The 16,181-nt window shown below is 40.5% G+C and overlaps 1 protein-coding gene and 1 long non-coding RNA gene across 2 annotated transcripts in view; one reads left to right on the forward strand and one right to left on the reverse strand.

Annotated features, from left to right (window-relative positions):
* LOC142603707 (uncharacterized) overlaps positions 1-16,181 on the forward strand; it is a 349,083-nt gene that overhangs the window by 319,245 nt on the left and 13,657 nt on the right. Inside the window, exons 9-10 of the long non-coding RNA XR_012837604.1 lie at positions 152-288; positions 4,864-4,960. This is a non-coding gene — a long non-coding RNA (uncharacterized LOC142603707). The remainder of the gene's footprint in view (positions 1-151; positions 289-4,863; positions 4,961-16,181) is intronic.
* DYNLRB2 (dynein light chain roadblock-type 2) overlaps positions 1-16,181 on the reverse strand; it is a 296,487-nt gene that overhangs the window by 237,195 nt on the left and 43,111 nt on the right. The gene's annotated exons all lie outside the window — the stretch shown is intronic.

Consider the following 16,181-nt stretch of genomic DNA (forward strand, 5'->3'; position numbering starts at 1 on the left):
ATCATAATTAGAGTGCATAGAAGCCTGTCTTTTGCACAACTGATTCCTTGGTACTGAATCTTTGGCTTATTTCTCACTGGCTTGAAGGTTAAAAACCTTCGATGATTTCAGTAGCCACTGCCACTCCAATAACATATTTTTCACTTTTTAGATAAGTTATCTTCAGAACATGGGAAAAGAGCAGGAAGGAAGAAGGTCTGATTTGCTTGTCTGATGCACTTTGAAGTCCTCAGGGCACATGGCTGAAGACACTTGTTTACGGGCATCGTTTTCCAAATACACTTTGCTGTAAGTAGTGCTTTCCTAGGAAGTGAAGTATTTTTGTATGAAGTTTTATTGTTGTGGCTCATTCCTGCAGTATGTAACTGATGGACTTCTGATTTTTCAAGGAAGGGAAAGTCCTTCCTTATTTCTAAAAGAAAGTTAGTTATCCAACATTCTGTTTACAAATATTGAAGATTAAAAGGAGTGTTTTGTACCTTGGCCAAACATAGTAGGAACATTTGATAAATTCTTATTATGCCCTTGTACTTCTTCTTTAATCAAATACTTCGACTATGTTTGGCTCTTGTTTCTGCAATTTTACTTCTGCTTCAGTAACTTGCACTGCACTGTAAGGAGAAGAACCTTGTCCTTTCCCTGTCTTTCTTAATATCAGAGTTATTAAATCTGCACAGCCTACACAGCTCTACAATCAAAATTATATACACAATCATTAATAAGAACAACAACAAAAAATTCATAGTTGCAGGTATACTGCGTGTCTTGTGGGAGAGTGGGCACTTGAACACTAAACAACTCCCGCAGCCTTCTGTACAGAAAAGTTGCTTTCTGCTGCTCCAAAAAACCCCAAAAGCACATGCAACTCTCCTGTTAGAGATTCCTCAAATGGCAAAACACACATTTCTTCATACAGTGGTACCAACAGCTGCACCTAGATTATGGGGTGGGTGTGCTGCATCCTGCGTGCCACAGACCTGGTCTTCTCCTTGCCCAAACCAGGAGTTCAACCCATTTCTCATCCCACCCGGGTGTGTGGGTTTCTTTCTGAGAGGCCAGGCAGCAGAGGGACGGGCTCAGTGCGGATTTGTGCCGGTCGGGACGGTGGTAGGGTGAGCACACGGACAGCAGAGCAGGGAGTTGCTCCTGCCCACTCCTCCCCTGGGTTCACCGAGATGTCACTGTAACCGGTACTGTTCAGGAATGGAAGTCAACAGGGAAGTTGCTATTGCATACAGATAAAATAATTCTTTGTGTTCTATTACACAAATTAAGTGTCTTAAGTTCCACCATGTTCCTTCAGTTACTGCTTGGCAAATAGGTATTAGTTTGGTTTTACAAACTGTATTGGTTTTGGTGAAATAGCTGCTCAGAAAGATTTAGCTGAATTAGAAGTATTTGAGTTGAATCGATGAGATTTTGCACACACCCCCCTTATGTTGTATGTCACTTGGGGGTCTTTCTGCATGTTCCGTACATCAGCCTTGATGTGGCTCTTGCTTCCTGGCTTGCAAGTATCTCTGGAGCATTTCTGCTTTATTTAGAGCACCGAGTTAGTTCCTTCCCGTCCATCCTTAAACTTCACCTCTGCCAGGGAGCTTCATGATATACCTTCCCACTATCAGTGTGGAAACTGGTTTATCCCAAATCCATCTTTGGCTTTTCACAAACCTCTCTTCTAGGGTTGAAAGGAACATCCAAATGATGTCTGCTCTTTGGATGATAAGATTTTCTTCTTTGTCTTTTCTTGCATTTTGAAATGTCTAAATAAATTAAAATGTATTAACGATAATAAAAATAGACAATAACTTATGACCCACATCCAGATAGCCTGACTCTGCAATTGCTCATATATTTTTGGAGGTGGTTTGCTGCTTCTAGGATTTCTTAGCCAGTAGTGTAATAAAGGGAGGGACAGACTGACATAGTCGTAGCCACGACTCAAAGTCAGTGTAATTAATGCTATTTCATATGCAGCTTTTAATTTGAAAAACTTGAAGGGTAGAGTCCCAGTTTAACCAAAGTACATAAATATGTCCCTAACTCAAGTGTATGGAGTCAGGAGGCAGCTAGCAGAGTTAAGGTTAAGAATGTTCTTCAGTGTTTTTCTGAACTGGGGAGCACTCGTTTTCCCTCATAATGTAATATTTTGCACAACCCAAACATGTAGGTCAAGAGGCCAGAAAATTAGCACAAGCTGTAACACTCTTGTAAAGGGGGGAGTGGGTGAAAACAAAACCTAAAACCATTCATACGTTTTAAACGGTTTCCCTTCCCTCCATTCATGCAATGATACAGAACAGCTGGTCATGAAACCTGGCTGCATATTTGTTAAATGGGAACAGATTACTAAATCAAATTTGTTGACCAATTTTCAAGTATGTGGCCTTAAGATATTAAAAAAAAAAAAAAAGAAAGAAAGAAAAAGGTTTGCATTGCCTAAAGAGGAGAGGGTAACAGGCCAGTGATACGAACATTTCATGCTGGTGGGATTTGGCAGGGGGGGAGGGAATCTAATCGCTAACTTTCGTGTGAGTACCCAGCTAAAACCTCAGGGAATTTTATATAGTGCATGTTGTCAGTATTTTAATCATCCACAGCTGTCAAAACTCTTGTAACCCGCCTCTTCTATTTAAAATGTGTCTTCTAGGCATAAAATAATTAAAGGTGCAGGACCATAAGGTAGGCTCAGAGCCGCTGCAATGTGACAAAACTCCACATATGAAAGGCATTATTTCAGGAAGTTTTAAATATAAATTTTGTTTTGTCAGAAGGCTGCAGGGCACACATTTTCTATACTGTCAAGCTTGATAGTAACAATATTTATATTTCAAATAAAAAGATTAAATTGCAGTCTTATGTGTTTCAGGTTTTCACATAGTTTTTACCAGTGTATCATAGTGTTCCATATCAGTGTGTCATCGAAACTTTTTTTTTTGCTGACACCAGTTTTGCTTTATTGTAATATTAAGTCTTGTACTGTCAGTCCCTGAATTGAAATAATGAGGGCAGACAGTAGTTTAGTTGACTAGTCTATATCTTCCCTTCCCTCCCCCCCCAAATAAACCTGAAAACAACACAAAATAAAAATGAATTCGTTCAAGAAGGCAATTGTAAAGATGCAGATTTGGAGGCTGTTAATATGAAATGTCTTTGCGTGTCTGTGTGCACACGTGCACTTGTGCATGCTTGTGCAATCTCTGATTTTGCTGTGTGTCATCCTACAATTCAAGACTCCACCTTGCAAACCTTTGTTCATGTGCCTACAAAAATGCATGTGTACTTTCCAAAAACATTAATGCTTCGTGCAAGAACACAGATGGAAGAGGAGGAGAGGGCAGCGTAATTTATGAATATTTTGATCTTCTCTATTTGTTTGTTTTTAATATTAAAAGAGCTAACTGAAAGAATGAGTGTCTTGGTTGATTTGAGCTGTCTGGTTGTAAGCCTTTTGTGCCACTGCTTGTTAGCTGTTATTTGTGAACTTTCTGCTAATGCCCATAGGCCCTTCGTTCTTCATTGTTCGGAGCTTTGCAGTCCCGAGAGCTTGAGTCCAGGGTTTGGGTTGGTGTCATCTGTGCAGCATCAGGGCTTGACAGAACAATGGGGAGAAATGTGGAGAGGTTCTCAGGCTTGTGTTGGAACTGCCAGTTGGAGTCGCTTACCCTGCCAGCTGAGGCTGGGTTTGTTCCTTTTAGGTTGAAATGAGAACATTTCATCAAAACCCCTTCTTGGCAGTTTGGAACTGGCAAAGACTTTCCATGCAAATTCCCCTCGTTTTGCATGATCGTGAGGATATTCCCCCCAGAGTTGGACGGTGCTGGCTGATGTGTAACCACCTCTCTGACCGTGGTGCGTTTGATGAACTGGGTTAATCAGAAAAGCAATTCAAAATTTGGGTGTTACAAAAACTACTCCAGAATTGCTATCAGCTTAGCTGTGATATGGGTATGATTCTTTTCTCTTTGTTGCTGCTCAACGGTGCTCCTTTCTGTGACTTTAAACCTTTGGTCTGTCATTTGGCCAGTCATGATTTTACAGTAACTAAAATAAAAGTAAACAGCACTAATGATAATGTCCGTGATAGAAAATGAGGAGGCTGTGTTGCTAAGACAACTTGTGAGGAGCCGAATGCAAAAAGTAGATTTCCATGACATTTGTCATGCAGGGAGTGTTTACTTCTTTTATATTTAAAACAGTGGCCAGCTTAATCTAATTTATTGGGTTTTATAACAGGAAATGTAAACTGCATGCCCCAAATCTGTGAGCTAATAAGTGCCAGATCTGACCATGTAATTCTCATGAACATCCTTGTGACTACTCAGTTCTCTCCCTAATTTATGCCATAATATCAACTGTCTAGAGAATAACTTCCTACTAGGTTCCCTGTAGCAACCTGTGGATATTCAAAAGCTATTCAAAGTTATTTGAAAACAAAAGTTTTGGATTTTGGAGTTTTTTTAATTGCTACTGATATACCTCAATAAATATGTTTTGTTTCATTCCCTAACCAGCCAAGAACTTTCTACTCCATAGTAGAAACTGGGTAGATTCAGATTGTATAAGTACACAAGGATAAAAGTTCAATAAAAAAGATTGTACTCATTGAAGAACAGCCTCCCCTTTTCCATGTATAAGTCCGTGCCTCTGTACATCAAGCTCCTAAATGCTTTGCAAAAGAGGCCAGCCTGCTGGATTAATCAAAATAGGATCAATAGGGGAAGGTATTTAAAAGCAAAGTTATGTACAAATGGAAGACTTTTGTATGTAACAGGAGACAACAGGTGGCACTACCCATTCTGTACTGAAAATCTGATCTTGCTTAACACCCCCAACCACTTTTTTTTTTTTTTTTTTCCCCAGTTTGAGCTGATGGATATACAAATCAGGCTATGGCAGCACACACATCTCAAAAGAGGGAGGCCTATTCCGATGGAAACATCTGGTTTCATTACACCAGGTAACACCTGCATGAAATTACATCTGTGCCGAAAGTCCTTTAACAGAATTTAGTAATTAAACTGAAGCAATCTAATCAAAGAAAGGCATGGAGAAGGTGATACATGAAGTTTCATTCTGTGCCATGTAAATAAACTGCATTAGTATATTGGGTCTTTCAAGAAATGGTTAACATCAACAGCTTGCAATTGAACAGATTTCATGTTAAAAACAGCCTTCCATACTATATCCACAATATATATTCTGATCTTCCAAAGAAATCTCCAGGGTGCTGTTTGGATTTATTGCACTTAATAGCATATTGTTTGGAGTGTACAATGTGTGGGTCCGACCGAGTTTTACTGGGATATTCTGTGACTCAATTTCCTTTCAATATGTAACTGTGTCCTTTTCAAATTTTGCTTTAAAGCCTTGTGCAGTCAACTGCTTGGGTGGAAAACCTTTGCTCTGTGCCTTATCAACTGGTTTCTAAAATGTCAAGGCTAACCTTGACCTGAGCACCAGCAAGGAGCCCCCTCAGTGCAGGGACACGCCTGGGGTCTCTGCAATAGTTGGGGATTTCTCTGTGTGTTGTCACTGTGAACTGCACGGTGTCTGAGGCTGGAACTGGTTCAAAGTGGAGTTTCTGGCATTGATTCTTGGTCATCTTGTGATTCTCATGAAAGGAGATGGTTTCCCCATCTTGGAGTGCGTTCCGTCTTAGCCCTACGTAGTGTACAGGCACTTCTGGCTTTGTTTGCGTGAGGTTTTACCATCTGGCAGTGCCACCTGGAAGGCATAAATAAAGCCATTGTTTCGCGGATTTTATCAGGGCTGCATATACTTTTCTTGTCAGAAAGTAGAGAATAACAGATCTAGCAGAAATCACAAAAAAATTGCTACTACTGTTAGAAACTGATAAAGGACAGCAAGGTTAACACTCCTAGCTTTAGGATGAGTTCCAGCTATTCTTTATGGAGCTGACTGACATTTTTTCACATACTTTTTTCCTCTGAAAGCTGACTTTTTGGCCACAGTAAAAAATTTACATGCAAAATTTTCATCTTGGTAATAAATGCCCTTGCCAAGATTAATAAGTTTTCCAGACCTTCCCTGGAGAAAGAATGGTCCTTGGAGCATAGCTGGAAGTCAAGGACTCATCTTGGAAAACAGCTTTTTGGTAGACTGTTTCCCTGTCTGCTTTTGAAGCCGCGTATTGCGAATCACCTGACCTTTGAACAAATGTAATTTATTTGTTTGGGGCACTTTCATCCATGTTAATCCAGATGTGCCTTTTGAAACCATATTCCTCCTGTCGATCGATTGATGTTCTCAGAATCCCTTTCCATGTACATGCCCTCAAGGGTGGGCCACAGAGTGGTGTGGGATTTGGGTGAGCCATATGGGAGAAGTAAGCTCCAGAGCTGAAAGGTCATCTTGTCAGAAGTAGTCTCCTGTGTGAAAGGGGAATGTTTTAAACTGGTTGCTTCTGCTGATTGCTGCTGCTCTATCCTGCTACAAGTCAAGGACCAAGCAGATCTTTTCTCGTAAGCTGTGTTTAGAGGTAGAGACTAGAACCAGGAGCAAGCTGTAAGTGTCCCACTTGCCCTTGGGAACTCACTCATATCAAACTTGCTGTGCTTGTCCATCATGAATCCAACACTTGTGTTGTCTCTCTTTAGCAAGTGCTTTCAACACGAGGCCATTTGATGCTTCAGTCTGAGAGCCAAGTGAGCGCGTGGAATTGTGGTTTGCACAATACCCTGCAAAACTCTTTCCCTCCTTCTCTAGTACCTGTAAATACAGTTGAGATAGTGTTCCGTTGCTGTTTACAAAGAAAAAAAAAAAAGAAAAAAGTAAGGGGAAAAAAAGAAGGCACTAGCAGTAAACTTTCAGCAAAGCTTTAGTCTACCAAAGATTTAAAGGATTGACATTTGCATTACATTTTTTCCCCACCCAGTCCTCCTCATTAGCTGGATATCTTTATTCTCTAAATATTTACCACCTAAACCAAATTTACAGTTTAATTTGCTGCATAAAATCATTTATTGACTGATAAAGCTCATTACTAAGGCCTAGCCCAAGCTGTAGCCTGCCACGACAGTTTTAATTCTTGTAGCAGCAGGCTACTGCAAGAGAAAAACAATCCTGTCACGTTAACGGCAGGGGTCTAAATTATTCAAATACACTAAATCCTCCCAGAACAGTTCCCCTGCTCATAATTTGTCTTTTCTCGCCGACAATTAACTAGCAATATTCTAAGTTAACAATGCCAACTCTTTTGAAATCTCAAGGAAAATGGAAATATATATATGCAACAAATGTTTTAGGAGAGGAATACATTAAAAGTCTAATGCTGGGAGACTTCTAGGGAATCTAATCAGTTAAATGGACCCACTGCTTTCTCTAGTTCAGAAAGAATTTGTTGGATATTTGTGTGTGTGTACAGATGGGTTTGATACTGAGTTTTGGTGTCAGGCGGCATCGCTTCCTGGCTACTTACACCTGCTGATGGCCCGTTCCATGTGTTTGTCAGTTCTATTGAACTCAGAGGAGGAGTGTCCTCCTGCATCTCCTCACTTCTGTCAGAGCTTTCGCTGTCTTCATGATTATGAGTAATTGTAAATTACTGCAATACTAAGTGTAACATACTGGGACAAAACCATGTAATACACTCTGAAAACAGTGAAGACTGAGATATGTGTGGAGGTTGCTGATACGGGTCATCTTGCAGAAGCTGAAGGTCTGAATCTGTCCCAGCTACAAATGTCTAATTAGAACAATTTACAAAGTCAAGAAAAACTGAGGCTGTCTCATCTGCTTAGATTGTTGACCCACTGCTTAGTTTGGTTTCAGTTCTCTGCCCACTGCAGAATACGAACGTCAATGTTTTCATAATTCATGCTTTATTACCAGCTCTATTAGGGGGTGGACCCTGTCCTGCATCCATGAATAGCCTCACATATACGCAGGAACACTGAGCAAAGAGGAGTTTGAGATCACTCCAGTGATAATGAGGAGGAGCTGTAAGGGGCAAACAGTTTCATTCTGCAGAGGACAATCCAATTCAGGTTTGTCCTTCTGTATATATGACAACCGCAGCCCATATATCACAGTCAGTGACGGGCAATAGTGAAGTCTTTAGCATTCTGGTGTCTTATATAAATATTGCTTCTACATAGCACTTTACACTGTTTCAGAACTGTAAGTCCCTATTTCCCTTGTCCCATTCATTTTCTCCCTTCAATTTTTGTGGCAGTTCCAGTGCAGAATAGCTTCTTGTGCAAGCCTTCAAAGTGAAAATGATGGCTCCAATTTGTGACCAAATAGCTTTGACATTGTCTGTACGTTTGCTTGAGTTTATAAAAGACTTCGGTTTTCTTATTTAATCTTTTGATGTTAGGGCAGTCAGAAAAATCAGTAATTCTTTCTGGTGTGCCCTTAGTGGCAATTTTAACTCTCCCATGAAATTCTCAGTTTTTAAACTTATAATGTGTCTTTTTATCCCTTCTTATAGCACACAGAGTACCTTAATGCCAGGAAATCGTAGATCTCTGAAAAAGTGCATAAAGATAGGATGAGGTTAAAATATATAAAAAGAATATACAAGATTGTGCATTATTTGCTACTTGTCTATATAGCATTTCACAAGATGTGGGCCATAGTTCCTCTGAAGATGATCTGCAAAATGACTGAAATTCCCCCTCATTTCCATTTACATCTAAAAGTATCTGTGTTTTTAGTCCACTCCCTGGGTGGTGGTTGAGTGGGCAGTAGTACCTGGTGGAATTCATATTTATTTGACCTAGTATCTATAGCAAGGAATGTATGTGCTACAGGAACAGGGTGCTATAGAAGATTATGTACATGCTTTCTAAGTAGCCATAATGTTTCCTATTCATATGCCCATAAAAGTGGAACTGGACTTTGGCGTTCATGCTCTAAAAGCATGTGCTCAGTTGCTGAAGATAAAAGGGAGTTATCAGTCGGAGTGAGGCTCCTACCCAGTTTGTATTGGCTACGTCAGGACTGATGCCCGTGACACATATGCATGTGCGTGCTCTCCCTTGTGCTGTATGTGGTGAGATTTGGCCTGGGTACCTGAGAGCAGTAAGTGTGACTGTTTCTTGGGCTGATTTGACCCAGAAGCTATGGGCAATCTTAGATATCCATTTTTATTACGGACTTCACGGTTGCAGTGTCTTCCCATGTTCTGCTGACATGCTGCCATTGCAGCAAAAGCCATTCTTTGCATTTTAAACACAGCTGTGATGGATAATCCACTGTAAACTGTTTTTTTCAAGTGAAGGTAATTTTAAAGCATCACCTTTCTCTTATAGGAGTTATCCATGTTTATGAAAGTTTACTTGTCATCTTCATCTGTTTACATATGAGCTGTATATTTGATGGGTTTCTCATTTCACCTTTCTGGAATACATGTGGTGGAATCTCTTTCTCCTGTAACAGTTTTATTGTAACACTGAGTAGACCTCAGACACATAAAGCACGTACCTTGTTCAACCATCTTAGATTTAATTAGAAGACATTGTATGCAGAATTCCTGATGTAGCCTTCTGGCTGAAAGTACGCTGGGGTAGCTTGCCTGTAGATCCTAGCTTCAAACTTCCTATCTATCTCCCTAATTTCTCTTTCTGTAGCATCTCAGTCATTTTCTTGTATTTATTTCTGCTTCTACTATCTCAGACCTCAGGGCAGTCACTGGACTCTTTAGTTTGTCCCTGGATGAAGAGAAGTATTTGTATCACGTGCATCTGAGCGCTTCACCTGTGCAGTGTCACTGAACTCCACCGCGTTTGGAATTGATGGATCGGATGCTCGCTGGTAGGAATCAATGAGACCACGGCAAGTTCAGTAGAGCTATGCTGATTTACACCACCTTGAAGACCTGGTGATGCAATCCCAGATCGGTCATTTCGAGTTCCCTTTGACCGTCTGCCCCTAGTTGTTGTAGGCTGGCACAAAGCCGTGGGGAGCTTGACCTGTGCTTGTTTTTTCCAAATGTGCCCACAACTGCAATAAAACCTCACTGCTCCGAACGCGCTGTTCCAGCTCCTCTGTGTGTATGAGGCTTGGAGACTGAAGCTGGTTAATTGTGGCAAATGTGGTTTTCTGGGACATCTAAGGGTTATGTCACTTTTCTAAAAATCTCTTTGATCTTGAATCAAAAGAAGGGGGTGGGTTTTTAACGTCGTCTTAACTGTGTGGCTTTTACAAATTAAAAACCTACTTGAAATTGGTTATACAATATGCGCTTGTGTTTCTCTAAGACCGATGAGACCACCTTTGACTCTAAGCTGCTTTTTCTAGCAGATCATCAGGAAAATTCTGGTAACAAACAGTTAGGAAAAGCTAGAGGGAGCTTTTGAAATAAGAACTGCTTTTCTCTGTACTTTGTGAGCCAAGGCTTTAATTTACAATAAGCACAATAAGAGCAGAAATGAAGCAGCTAGTGTGCTGTCTCATGTCAGTAAGCAAAGTAGTAGAAAGAAACACATTTTTATTCTGTCCTTGTCACTAAAATAATCCGAGTCTTAAATAGTTAGTATCTAGGTTCTGAATCATATCCCACTGATTTGGCCAGAATCTTGGAAATTACTGAACTTTTGATTAAACTGCCTGTGCCTTATTATCGTGTAGCTCTATATGCATTTATATAATCTCAGGACTTTTTTCTCAATTGTTTGCAACTTATACACTCATTTATGTGTGTGCTGTGAGCTGGGACCTTGTGGTTGAGAAGGTTTTTAAATTAATGGAGACTTTCTTGTAGATCTGATAGACTTAAATACAGCAAATGTAAGCCTATTGAATACTACTCTTGCCAGATTTCTGTGTAGATTCCTTTGGAGTAATCTGTGGACTTCAAAATATCTCTGAAATAGAAGCTGAAAACTACTTGTCTAATTTATGCGATGGATTTTGCATTTTGAAAGCAAATGGGTGAAATGTCTAAAATGTGTTTGGCTCTATCCTCTTTGAAAATTGTCTTTTGTAGCTCTAGTATCTGATAAAACAGACATGAAATAGAGCCTACGTTGCCCAAATTCTGCTTTTTCTGTCATAATTTTATGGTAGCAAGAGTAAAGACATTGATGAATTCCTGTTTTCTGGAAAAATGTGTTGGATGTCAAGTAGTTTGACAAATTTATCAGAGTTTTGAAAAAAGGAAAAAAAAAAGAAAAGTAAGCTTTCTTTGAACAATAATACTTATCACTGCCCCTATTGTCTGGATGAAACAAACAAAAAAAAGAGTTGGTGGTACCCAGCTTTATTTAATTCTTTTTTGTGAAAGAAGTGAGATTTCTTATTATGTATATTCATATGATAATATGCTGGTCTGTTCTAAGCATAACTGATCATCGCTGTTTGTGGGTAAGTAAGTCACTTGCCAAAATACCTGCATATGGGAAAGACACTCAAATACTTTATTTTATTTGGTTTCCTTGTGGGTACTGTATTCACAACCACTGTATATATTTAATTTTTCTTATGTACATATACATGAGAGAAAGATTACATTTTTCCAAAGCAACCATTCTTTGGTACAATCAATTTTTAGAGGGATAACTAAAATAAATTTTAAGGGACCATATTTTCAGGGAGATAACCCCCCTCCCGACTTCTGAAAAAAATCGCTCTTTTCATCAATCTGTGGTTTAGCCACCCAGAATCACAAGTTCATAATGGAAAATTTAAGCAGCTGGATTAAAAAAAAAAAAGAGTTCAGAAACCAATGGCAACTAGTATTCTTCTGAGCTCTTTTGAAAATGTGACTGTTTATTTTAATAGCTAAGCAGGAACCGTTTTGAAAACCTGCCTGGTACTTTGCTCCATTTGCTAATGTGGGAAAGTAGACGACCTGGCTCTGCACCACTCCTCATGCCAAAAACCTCCTGGTCTTCCACTGCTTGGGATCTGTAGGCACAAAGTAGTGTTGAGATAAATGCCCAGGAGCAATTGCCATGATCTCATTTTGTCTCCATTTGTATGACATACGCTTGTTGGCTCCTGAAAGCCTATTTGACTCAAGGCTACTGTATACATCTCATTTCTTTCATGTGAGCTTTTAAAGGCTCATCTGATAAGGTCTGAGCAGCTTATGTGCACTACTTTACTACACCTGATGCTTAATTCTCTCTGTCCTAAATGGAACTTTTCTGCCGTTTAGTTCGAATGATACTTTGCGAGGAAGTCGGTCTTCTGTTCCTATTATTAAATACGTGTGATTCTTTGGGGGCACATCACAGAGATTTGAGTTTTTCTTGGGTAGAATTCTGCCTTGGATACAAAAGTACAATTCCCAGAGCGATCTGCAGAGAATTAATCTGTCATTAGCAATATTGGGTGTAGTGCGTCTAATTCCCATGCACCACCCTGAAAATTTCCACCACCCCCACAAATGGAAAAGAAAAAGAGGACTATTCCATTTATTCTTTTTTATATGTAAATGAGACTTAAAATAATTGTTTGATAATGACATGGGGTTTTTGTTGTTGTTTGGAAATATCTCTTGACAATAATTTATCCTGCAATTATTGTTGCTTAGTCCTACCCTTATAATTAAGGCCAAGAAAGTGTTGTTCATCACCTCATTAAATGTTTTCTTTTTCAGGATGCCTGACTCTCTTTAACACAGCCAAGAGCTGATAAAGCCACTTGTATGCAGAGCTGGCTGCCTGCAGATCTTTGATCTTTTTTTCCCCTTCTTCAAGAATATGACTTTGTGAAGTAGTTGGTGCTGCAGTTTCAGTTTGTTGTTTTAAACAGTTCAGTTGCTATAAATACTCATTCACTTTGATTTTCAATTGCCCTTGTAAGACAATTGTTTTTTTGTTGGATTCTCACTGAATAGATAGCCCGCCTGCCTTTTTCTTTTTTTTAAGTGTGATTAAAATATAACCTTCTTTTTTAGCTTTTCCATAGCTCACTTCTTCCTGAAAAGGAAAAAATTCAGACCTAACATAAGGACTGAAGAAATCTTTGCACTTGTGTTATGCCTTTCCCTTGGTTTTAATGATGGGAAACAGGGTGAGGGAAGTGCCCTGACTGAGGCCATGCGGGAAGTCAGAAACATCTATTGGACCTTTGTTAGAGTTATTTGACAGAAATCTCACTTCATTCTGTTGTACTTTTCCTCCCTTATGCATTTTTTTTTTTTTTTGCATTGAAAATAGACTGGTTCCAAAAAATCTATTTCCAGAACCTTTTCTGTTGTCTCAGATATGAGTGGCCATGCTCCTGCAAAGATTCATCCTCCTGCAAATACCTTTGTGCACCTTGAATCCTCTGTCATCGCTGAGGCTAGTGGTTGTGGAAACCTTAGCTGAGGGCTGAGGAAGGGAAATTTTAGATATTTTTAAAACTCAAGTACCTTAAAGGTCCTCATGACCTTCCATCCCCAAAAGCAGCCCTCCAGTGTGTATCTCATATTGTAATTCACATCTTCCCAAGCTCTATCAATTATATTTTCAATAGTGTTATGTCTTAGGATGAATGAGTTCTTTGCCCTTTCAGGGCTAAAGATGAAGGACAAAATAAAAACCTTCCTGAAACTCCCGACAGAATGAGAGAAGGGCGCATCCTCTTGCTGTTTCATGCCATGCCTCGCTATTCCTGGCATGTTCACCTTTCTTTTGTTTCACCGCTTACCTGGTGGCTTTCATTCTGGAGCTCCTTTTTGTCCCTTTCACCACAACTTCTCCCAGATGAAGCAAAGACCTTTACAAGTTTGAGGGACATACAAATAAAATGACCTGAATTTGGAAGATGCCAATTCTTCGCAGTTATGCGAACATCCCATTTGTGAACAGAGACAGAGGAGCCTTGAACACATGCCACATAAGGGGGGGGGGGGGTGTACACAGATGTGCGTGGGGAATGAAGTGCCCTCCTCTGGGGCATTTCCACTTCTAGACAGTTTAATAACAGAAGCTGAGATTACTCCTTACACCTCTGCTCCAGCTTATCCCAGGGTAAGATAAAGTAGCAGCCAGTGAATTAATAAGCCCATGGTGCTTCAAATACATTTGTTCTAGGTTTTTTTATAAGGGAAGTGCCAGTATAATACATCAGCAATCGTTTATTGAGTATTATTCAATGCTTTGAATAACTTTCATCCGCCTCATTAAAATGGTCTATCAATGACCAAGGATACACCACCAGCAGCACAGGTTTAAGACCATGAATCATCCTTCAGTTTTAAAGGGGCTTCTCACCCACTGAAAGCTCACTTTCTGTTTCAGGGATTTTGATGAATTAGGGCCTAATAGCTGGGTGGAGCAGAGGGATTATTTTGGTAGCGATGAGTGCAGGTAGGGAAGCTCCTGAAACCAAAAGGAATGGCAGGCATTCTTGTGCTAAGCCACTTAACTGATTAAAATGACCCAGTGATTCATTTAAATAAGAGATTACTTGCTGAGGCTTGAAGTACCTAGTAGTAGTTGATCTTGACTATTTGTTTAATCTAATATAAGTGAATGTCAGTGTTAGCACAGACAGCTGTGTTTATACCTGAAAGATTGTTGTTTAAAATAAGAGTTAAAATAAAAACCCATAGCTTTCCTTCTTATGTGGAGTAGTCCTCAGGTAGAGAAGGCTTAGATGTTTCTTCTCCTGCTTTAATAAAACGCAGACTTGGTGGCACGGAATAAAAGGAGGTTGTGGTGAATAAAAAGAGAGGTCACTTGTTTTGTGCTGAAGGGAGGGAGTGCCCTTACACCAGCTGCTTGTGATCCCACGAGAGGTTTGGGTTCACACACTCTTGTGATGGTCCCAGTGTGTGCTCCGCCGTACAATTAAGAGCATCTTCTGCATGGAAGGCTCTGCGGAGGTATCAGCAGCTGCCTTCCCTGGGCTCCTTCTGCGTGCCATGGGGGCTGCTGCTGCACCTGGGGTACAGTGTCACAGGCACCTTTGGTCTTCTGTGGCCATTCGTATGCCCCTGTGACTTCCAATCTAACATTAGCTCGTGTAGCTGTGCTGCTCTGGAACACAAAATAGTGAAAATACAGCTCAGGATAGAGTCCCCAAGGGGGAAAAGAGTCCCCAGAGACTGTTCAGAGTGAGGCAGACCTTTACCATCCCAGCTGCCTGGTGTGGTGTACCAGCCTGGAGGGAAGCAAACAGAAGTCAAATGCTCTTCCAGACACTGAAGAGTACAAGCAACAGGGCAAACAGCAGGACCCTAATTGGTGAGATGGAGAGAAGAGGCAGGAAACACCGTTGTTGTCTCTTGCCATGACACTGCTCAAGGCAAATGGAGCTGTGCTGTGGAGGGGTGGTGTCAGTGAGGAATTTGGCTGTGTCAGCAGGAATTCGGGCATAAGAAGCTGCATCACGGTGGATGGGGGAAAGCAAGGGCTGCGCAAAGATAACAGCCTGGGAAACAGAATTAAACTGAAGGCTGTAACTGTAGGAAGCCAGAAAGTTTTTTCCTCGGAGAGAAATTGTTGATTAGTTGACCCAAAAGCTGTGTGTGTAACTCCTTGTGGAGTGAAGGAAACACCCATTGTAATGAAATAAAAATTAAATATCTCTTTTGGATATTCCAGGGCCTCAACTGGTGAAATGCTTTAGCCTCCTGACAAAAATTCAGCAAGTCATGTTTATTCACATGTCTGACCCAGTTTTGCACTGGGTGATGCAGAAACCAGTGGCCCACTTGAAAGCAGGCGTTTGCTGCTTTGCTCCAAACCTCATGCCTAATTTCATGGTGTCAACAAGTGAAGAAATTGGATGCTCCCATTTCAGGAAACAGCCTCTAATAGCTGAGGCCGAGGGTGGCTTAGGCAGTATGCAGTGTTGATGCAGTCCCATAGCCGTCAGTGATCCACATGCTGCCACTCAGGTCGTTACAGTATGCTCTGTCCCAGACACTCCCTGAACTATACAAATGAAAGGGTCTTCCAAATCATTGACTGGAGATCCTGTCTAATTATGTACCTCTTACAATGTGCAGCTGGCCAACCTTGCTTTTATCACTAAAGCCTCTTAAATGAGTCGCTGGCGCTGCACACCCGTGCATTTCAGTGGCATACAAATCCTCTAGAAGTCACGAGAGCAGTTTTAGTGGTAGCTACCTGGCAGCATGAATCTCTCAGACATTAGTTAAAAACCACTCCAGAACACAGTGGTGAATTCCAGATGCTCAAGTGCACCTTGGCATGGATGTTTTGTGCACATAGAAATGGGACTGTGCTCCTAAGAATCCTGGTTTTGTCAGC

This window comes from Balearica regulorum, chromosome 13 (assembly GCF_011004875.1).
Source record: "Balearica regulorum gibbericeps isolate bBalReg1 chromosome 13, bBalReg1.pri, whole genome shotgun sequence".
In the NCBI taxonomy this organism is placed as follows: domain Eukaryota; kingdom Metazoa; phylum Chordata; class Aves; order Gruiformes; family Gruidae; genus Balearica; species Balearica regulorum.